Below are 9,003 nucleotides of genomic sequence, written 5' to 3'. Positions count from 1 at the left end.
ACTGTGAAATTTGGGGTAAAATGAAAATCAACATTTTGTATTAAAACTGTTTTAGACAGCAGCAGTAGTCTAACTTTGAAAAATCACAAAAAAAAAATTTAAATCGAATTATTTGATAAATAAAATATGAAATTAAATCTTATTGAGTCTAGTTTCTTATAGAAAAACTATGAAAGCAATGGAATTGTAAATCATGAGATATAATAAATTTTATGAGACAAGGTCAGAATGATTTTGGGTTCCCCTATTTTGACTTTGGAAAATAATAAAAAACTGAAAATAATTAGGGGATTAAATTTATATTTTTAGAATCTTGAATGAGTATATTTTCAAGAGAAATAAACAAGAACATTATTCAAATCCCATACGAGGAGATAATTAATTTTTAGTGAAGAAGGGTCGGAATTGTCAAACAGCAGAATAATGGTGAATTTAAAGAATAAAATGTACTAATTGGTTAAACCAAAAATTCTGAAAATTTTATGATAAGAAGATACGTGAGTCTAGTTTCAGGAAAAATTAGCATATCTTAATTTGGAGTTCTATAGCTCAAGATAAAAATAATTTAGTGACTATCACATAAATGGACAGCGTGAATATTCATATAAATAAATAGTAAAAATTATAGATAATGTTACTTACAAGTGTGTTATATATGTGGAATGGAGAGGAGGAGGAGGAAAATATGTAAGTAACTTATGCAATTGATCACATGTTCGATTATATTTGGTAAATGTTAAACTTTGTTAAAATGAAAAATGTTATAAATTCATGTTTGAATTAAATGTTATATATGTTAAAGAATAATTTGAATATTTGATATTACCTAATAAATGAATATCCAATATTGCTTAGTAAATGTCAAGCCAAATATAAAAAAAAATGTTATAAGTGGAATATGTGTGAAAGAATGTGGTAAGTATTTTCATGGTTATTGTTGAGCTCATTCACATGAATCTGTTATTTGAAATTGTGATAGACTGTAACGTCCCAAAAAAATTGGGCCTAGAAGAGTTGGGCTTTGAGTCTGGGATTCGGATAAAAGAAAACTTAAATAATTAAGAAGTTTTAAATATTATCGTTTAAGAAAAAAATTTTGAATTAAATTACTACTAGAAAATTTTTACTATATTTATTATTACGAATATTTTAAATTTTTATGAAATTTTAATTAGTATTAAGAGATAAAATTATTATTATTAGAAAAAAATATATATATTATCGTATTTGAAATTTTCATTATTATGGTTATTATTATTTTAGTTTTTAAATAAAATATGAAGGGCTTATAGTGTGGGAAAAAGTCCAGCCCATAACTTTAGCAAAAATTTAAATTTTGCCTCTTAAGGGAATCTGCGTAGTAGGCTTTATTAAAAATTTGGGCTGAGTTTTAGCATAAAAGAGCTCTTGGCCCAGTGGCAGAGGCGCTGGGAGTGTGGTATAGTGCCTAGGTTCGAGGGTTGGCACACGCAAAGGCTTGTTTTTATTTAATAAGCCAGATCGCACTAACGTAAGGTTTAAGAATAATTGCGACCGAGCTATGTCACAAGAAGCGCCTGTGGCTCAGTGGTTGTAGCGTGCTGGGCATATAGAGAGGGCGCAGGTTCGAGTCTGTATGCAGGCAAATTCTATTTAATTTTTTAAAGTGGGTCAGAACTGAAGCAGGTAAGGTTTATAATTAATTGTGACCATATATTAGCAAGGAAGAAAGCATGGTACTGTGGCCAGTAGCACAGGTGTGGGCCCAAGGCGGACGGAGATCTGGGGTTGGAGCTGCAGTTCGTGCACGCAAGGTTTGGATTTTTGCTGCATGCGTGGGGAGGAATTGGGGTCTGACCAGGACTCTTGGCAGCATGCAGAAGCGGTGCAAGCAGGTGGATAAGGCTGCTGATCGGTTGGGGAGTTTGAATGAAATTCAAACTTCAAATTTGGCCAAAAATCAAGGAGCAAATTATGGAATTGGAATTTAAAAAGAATTCCTATGCCGAAATGCACTCATTCGGCCATAGCTAAAGAGTGCCGAATATTTTAGGCCTTTAGGATTTATTTTTTTTCCTTCTTCTATTTTCTATTCTTTTCTATCCTTCTCTCATCTCTTCCCCTTTTCTCTCTTCTTTCTCCTCTTGTCGATTCTCATCCTATCTTTTTGCCGAACCTAAAGCCTTCATATTCTTCTTCTTCTTTTCTCTCATAAATCCTCAAAAAAAAAATTGGTTAGCCGAATTTCCATTGAAGCCAAACCTCGTATCTTTTCTTCCAAAATCGAAATCTTACTACTTTGAGGTACTGCAAAGGCCGAACCCTTGGTTGAGTATTTTCCCTTCTTGTGCGGTAGTTGGATCTACAATCGATTGGGAGTAGTGTCATAACGATATAGGTAAACGCTCGAATCTTTCTTTTGTTATTCATGAATTAAGGTAAAAGCCGAAAAGCCCCTATATACAAAGGGTGCCTGTTGGTTGTACTTAAAGGGTTTAGTGGTGACATCTGATTTGTTTTCCTATAGTGTGGATTAAAGGCTACTAATCGAGGGCTTGGATATTTGGAACGACCAGAGTTAGATCTAGTCCATTTTTTCGGCAAAGGTAAGAACACTAGTGCCTAAAGTGTTAATGGTCGATTTTTAGTAAGGAGTTTTGCAGATAAGTTGCTATGGATTCATAGTTAACGTATTAGTAATTGATTGTAGGCAGTTCGTGTGTGGAACTCGTCAGCGTTTCGTCACAAACAGGTGTGTAAACGACACCCACTCATAGGCTAGATCGGCAAAAGCCGAAAAGTCGGCATTTGTGAACTTGCGAGCGTGCGAGCGCTTGCGAGGTGGTTTGGTTGTTATTTTTGGTAATTGCAAGAAGTATGATTGTAGAGTGTGCAATTTCGTGCACTTCGGTATATTTGGGCTTAATGGGCCGAAAACGGGTTAGTGGGTCAACGGGCCCAATTCGGTAAAAACGCCGGTAAGTGCTTCTGTTAATGTGTTAATGGTTAGAATATGTATGTAAACCCTAAAATATTTAAATTACTAGAATACCCTTAAGTAGGAAAATTATCGTTTTACCCCTAGGTGCAAAATGACCGTCATACCCCTGGGGTTAATTTTGACTGAAATGCATGATATTCTGATTATGTTTGTTGTATGCCATGACATGTATATCTGTTGCATGGGGTTGGGTTTTGTTATGGAGGAAGAACCCGTTCTGGTGGCTGTGCCACATATTCCGATATAAGCAGCTTTGCTGCGGATATAGTTAGTGCCGCAACCGGTGCTAACACTGTAAGTGTAGGGATGGCGTGGGTGATTTATTCCCCACAGGAAATGTAGGGATGGACGGAGGGAAGTCCAGGGTTGGATGGGGTTATCATGCATTAATCATACGAGGCTATTTTGTTATGGGCCAACTGTATTGAAATGGGTCCAACTGTGCTAATGTGAGCAAGGCCCAATATATCTCGACTTGTATAGGGCTACGGCCCAGATTGATACTGATATGGGCTAGGCCCAGTATACTCTGTTACTGTAAGGGGCTATGGCCCAGATTAATATTGATATGGGCTAAGGCCCAGTTAACACTGATTTCTGAATAGGGCTTAGGCCTAGTAAAGCTTGAACTGATTTGGGCTCTGGTTGGGATACTTTACACACTGAGTTTTCCAAACTCACCCTCCCCCTTTTTCCCATCTTTGCAGGTGAGCCTTAGATCGATGGACTTGGAGCTGGGCGGGATTCAGAGTGGCCACGAAGATTAAGTTTTGTTTTCTTTAAAATAAGTTTCGCATTTATTATTTTGATTATTTTTATTCTGGTTAAAGTTGTAATAAGGCCACTCTTTTTATTATTTTTAATATTTTGGGTTATTAAATTGGTTAGCTCTAAAGCGCGTTTTATAAAATTACTTATTTTCAAAATATCATGATTTCCGAGCAAAGCTTCCGCAACGTAAATATTTTCAAAGGAAATAAATATTTTAAATAGACTTAAACTTAATTTATTGTTCGTGGACAAGTAATAGGCTTAAAGTGTGGCAATGGATGTGTGCATGTCTAGGATTGGATCATGGAAGAGCTAGGTACTTAAGCAGTCTAATTGACTCACCTCCTCCTTTCTTGAATCCTACCTGGTGCATAGTATCCATTCACTTTAAGCCATGACAAAGAAGGTTTGATTTTTTTCGATACTTAACTGGTTTTTTAAAATAACATGTTTCTGCCACTACAAAGGTTTACAAGTTTTCAAAGTTTCCCATAAGATTTTACAAGGTTGTTAACAATGCTTTGATTATTACAATGAATCACATTTTGGAAAAAAAAATAAGGCTAAGGTTTTATTCAAGTTTAAACGGTAAAAGTTTCTAAACATCAAGAAGGGTTTTTAATGAAAACATGGTTTTCGAAAAACACTTCAATGTGACACGCCGGATTCGGTCGTAACGTTTGGGCTGGGTTTGGGGTGTTACATTTAGTGGTATCAGAGCTCAGTTGCAACAACTCGATTGTGGATCGGGTCCAAAATTTTTTCGAAAACTTAGGCCTAAGAAGGGTATTTTTGGAGATGGTTTTTGAAAAGTTCATTTTAAAGATGTTTTGCGGAGTATATATGTTAAAATGGTACAAGTTTTTCTATTTTAAACAAGAGTTTCAAAATAAGGGTGCTTTCAAATCAAAATTTTTAAATTTCTACCCTCTATAAGCAAAAATATGGCTTTTTGAGTTTTAAATGGATTGGAGAAAGAAGTGGCGCACTGAATCCCCGGCACCAAGTTTGTAAGTATACTCTCTTTACGTTATGTGATATTGATATGATGCTATGAATAGAACTGAGACCCTACTATGATACTCTAGATAAGGTAGAGCTGTAAAACCCTAGAATACTGAGACTATAGCTAGGCTTTGATTCTATAAAAACAAAAACTCTAAAATACTATCTCTGCATAAGACATATGAATAAATAGTAAAATTTTTTGAGATCTTTGTAGTTATTTGATATGTGTACTGGTAATGTAGAGCATTGATATGGATTCTGAGGGTAAGCAAAGTCTGCCAACTTCAGGTAGTGGTAACTCGGAGCTTGGTACTGAGGCACTGGCTGAGTTAGTAAGGAAAGTGGTAGAGGAAGTATTGGATACCAAAATTAAGGAAATTAGGGAAACGCTTCAAATAGGGTGCTTGGAGTGTAAGAAAAAGAAGGGTCCTAGTTCTCAAAGAACAGAGCCTCGTTCTGTGAAACATGTTAAGACACGACCAAACTTTCCAACCTGCAAAGACTGCAACGGGCGTCATCCGGGTGAATGCCATAGGAAGACAAGAGCATGTCTTAGATGTGGGTCCAAGGAGCATCGAGCTCGAGATTGCCAAGTTTATTCTATTTGAGTGTGTACTACGAATTGTATGCGTGCTTGATAAACGTTTCCTTATTTCGGTAATTAGATGTTCTGGGTCGTATTAAAATTATTTATATCAGAGTGCGCAGCGGTAGCATATTAGCATAGTGGTTTGACTTGAGTAATACAGTTAGTTGATAGTTGGAAATTTCGAGAACGAAATTTTTTTTAAGGAGGATAGAGTTGTAACGTCCCAAAAAACTTGGGCCTAGAAGAGTTGGACTTTGAGTCTGGGATTCGGATAAAAGAAAACTTGAATAATTAAGAAGTTTTAAATATTATCGTTTAAGAAAAAATTTTTGAATTAAATTACTACTAGAAAAATTTTACTATATTTATTATTACGGATATTTTAAATTTTTATGAAATTTTAATTAGTATTAAGAGATAAAATTATTATTATTAAAAAATATATATATATTATCGTATTTGAAATTTTCATTATTATGGTTATTATTATTATTTTAGTTTTTAAATAAAATATGAAGGGCTTATAGTGTGGGAAAAAGTCCGGGGCTTAGCCCATAACTTTAGCAAAATTTTAACTTTAGCCCACCGAGATATGTCACAAGAAGCGCCTGTGGCTCAGTGGCTGTAGCGTGCTGGGCATATAGAGAGGGCGCAGGTTTGAGTCTGTATGCAGGCAAATTCTATTTAATTTTTTAAAGTGGGTCAGAACTGAAGCAGGTAAGGTTTATAATTAATTGTGACCATATATTAGCAAGGAAGAAAACATGGTGTGGTGGCCAGTAGCACGGGTGTAGGCGCAAGGCGGACGGAGGTCTGGGGATTGAGCTGCAGTTCGTGCATGCAAGGTTTGGACTTTTGCTGCATGCGTGGGGAGGAATTGGGGTCTGACCAAGACTCTTGGCAGCATGCAGAAGCGGTGCAAGCAGGTGGATAAGGCTGCTGATCGGTTGGAGAGTTTGAATGAAATTCAAACTTCAAATTTGGCCAAAAATCAAGGAGCAAATTAGGGAATTGGAATTTAAAAAGAATTCCTATGCCGAAATGCACTCATTCAGCCATAGCTAAAGAGTGCCGAATATTTTAGGCCTTTAGGATTTATTTTTTTTCCTTCTTCTATTTTCTATTCTTTTCTATCCTTCTCTCATCTCTTCCCCTCTTCTCTCTTCTTTCTCCTCTTGCCGATTCTCATCCTATCTTTTTGCCAAACCTAAATCCTTCATATTCTTCTTCTTCTTTTCTCTGATAAATCCTCAAAAAAAACACTGGTTAGCTGAATTTCCATTGAAGCCAAACCTCGTATCTTTTCTTCCAAAATCGAAATCTTACTACTTTGAGGTACTGCAAAGGCCGAACCCTTGGTTGAGTATTTTCCCTTCTTGTGCGGTAGTTGGATCTACAATCGATTGGGAGTAGTGTCATAACGATATAGGTAAACGCTCGAATCTTTCTTTTGTTATTCATGAATTAAGGTAAAAGCCAAAAAACCCCTATATGCAAAGGGTGCCTGTTGGTTGTACTTAAAGGGTTTAGTGGTGACATCTGATTTGTTTTCCTATAGTGTGGATTAAAGGCTACTAATCGAGGGCTTGGATATTTGGAACGACCAGAGTTAGATCTAGTCCATTTTTTCGGCAAAGGTAAGAACATTAGTGCCTAAAGTGTTAATGGTCGATTTTTAGTAAGGAGTTTTGCAGATAAGTTGCTATGGATTCATAGTTAACGTATTAGTAATTGATTGTAGGTAGTTCGTGTGTGGAACTCGTCAGCGTTTCGTCACAAACAGGTGTGTAAACGACACCCACTCATAGACTAGATCGGCAAAAGCCGAAAAGCCGGCATTTCTGAACTTGCGAGCGTGCGAGTGCTTGCGAGGTGGTTTGGTTGTTAATTTTGGTAATTGCAAGCAGTATGATTGTAGAGTGTGCAATTTCGTGCACTTCGGTATATTTGGGCTTAATGGGCCGAAAACGGGTTAGTGGGTCAACGGGCCCAATTCGGTAAAAACGCCGGTAAGTGCTTCTGTTAATGTGTTAATGGTTAGAATATGTATGTAAACCCTAAAATATTTAAATTACTAGAATACCCTTAAGTAGGAAAATTATCGTTTTACCCCTAGGTGCAAAATGACCGTCATACCCCTGGGGTTAATTTTGACTGAAATGCATGATATTCTGATTATGTTTGTTGTATGTCATGACATGTATGTCTGTTGCATGGGGTCCGAGCAAAGCTTCCGCAACGTAAATGTTTTCAAAGGAAATAAATATTTTAAATAGACTTAAACTTAATTTATTGTTCGTGGACAAGTAATAGGCTTAAAGTGTGGCAATGGATGTGTGCATGTCTAGGATTGGATCATGGAAGAGCTAGGTACTTAAGCAGTCTAATTGACTCACCTCCTCCTTTCTTGAATCCTACCTGGTACGTAGTGTCCATTCACTTTAAGCCATGACAAAGAAGGTTTGATTTTTTTCGATACTTAACTGTTTTTTTAAAATAACATGTTTCTGCCACTACAAAGGTTTACAAGTTTTCAAAGTTTCCCATAAGATTTTACAAGGTTGTTAACAATGCTTTGATTATTACAATGAATCACATTTTGGAAAAAAAATAAGGCTAAGGTTTTATTCAAGTTTAAACGGTAAAAGTTTCTAAACATCAAGAAGGGTTTTCAATGAAAACATGGTTTTCGAAAAACACTTCAATGTGACACGCCGGATTCAGTCGTAACGTCTGGGCCGGGTTTGGGGTGTTACATAGATAGAAAGAAATAGTGAATGGCATGCTTATGTATGGTTATATGTATTTATCTGAAACACAAGAAAATGATGGTTATATATTTGATATATGGAGACATGAGACTATGATATATGAACATGGAATATATTTTATAATTGTGTTCGTTCATAATTATAGAATTGTGCAACTCAAGTGTACTATTTGTATAAAAATAGTATTTCAAATGATTTGATGAGTAAAGCTCCAATGTGAGATGGTCTGAAATCAAGACAAATTGTTATGAAAGCTTATTTAAAATACATAGATATGATTGTTATAAATCATGTGAATAAATTATGTGTAAAAGTATATGCATATGAGAAATTTAATGAAAGTTAAGCCCATACATGTTTCTTGATATTTATAAGAATTATATGACTAACAATGTGATAAGAATAAGTTTTAGGGCTCATGATCAATTCGAATAATTATGCTTTGCATAATTATATTGAATATAGAGAAGCGGTAAGTTAATTACAATGTTATATGAATTTATTAAATATTACATGTTTACTTTGTTTTACTTTTTCTCCTAATTAATAATGATTCGATAAGCTCCAATAATGCCTCGTACCCTGTTCCAATGACGGATATGGGTAAGGGGTGTTACATTTATTCCCTCAAAATGGATGTGACCAAGCTTATCATGCCATAGCTCTAAACATGATGTTCTAGCACTATTGCAGCCTATTTTAGTCATGGTTTTATAACAATTATCAAAGGTTCAACCTCCTTCCATGATCAATTCATCAATTTTATTCATGACAATGCATTTATTTTTAGTAAATTTAACCAACATACCTTGGTCACAAAGTTGGCTATCACTAGATTTGTTGAGAACAACCATTATCAAAATACCAAATCCCATCTATAGTAT

The 9,003-nt window shown here is 35.4% G+C and overlaps 1 long non-coding RNA gene across 1 annotated transcript; it reads left to right on the top strand.

Annotated features, from left to right (window-relative positions):
- Positions 1 to 2,057: 2,057 nt before the first annotated feature.
- LOC121230710 (uncharacterized) lies at positions 2,058 to 2,978 on the top strand. Its single transcript, XR_005928838.1, has 3 exons — positions 2,058 to 2,377; positions 2,507 to 2,585; positions 2,690 to 2,978. It is a non-coding gene; the product is annotated as an uncharacterized lncRNA (long non-coding RNA).
- The last annotated feature ends 6,025 nt before the right edge of the window (positions 2,979 to 9,003 follow it).

This window comes from Gossypium hirsutum, chromosome A06 (genome assembly GCF_007990345.1).
Source record: "Gossypium hirsutum isolate 1008001.06 chromosome A06, Gossypium_hirsutum_v2.1, whole genome shotgun sequence".
Taxonomy (NCBI): domain Eukaryota; kingdom Viridiplantae; phylum Streptophyta; class Magnoliopsida; order Malvales; family Malvaceae; genus Gossypium; species Gossypium hirsutum.
This window is presented reverse-complemented; position numbering and strand designations above follow the sequence as displayed.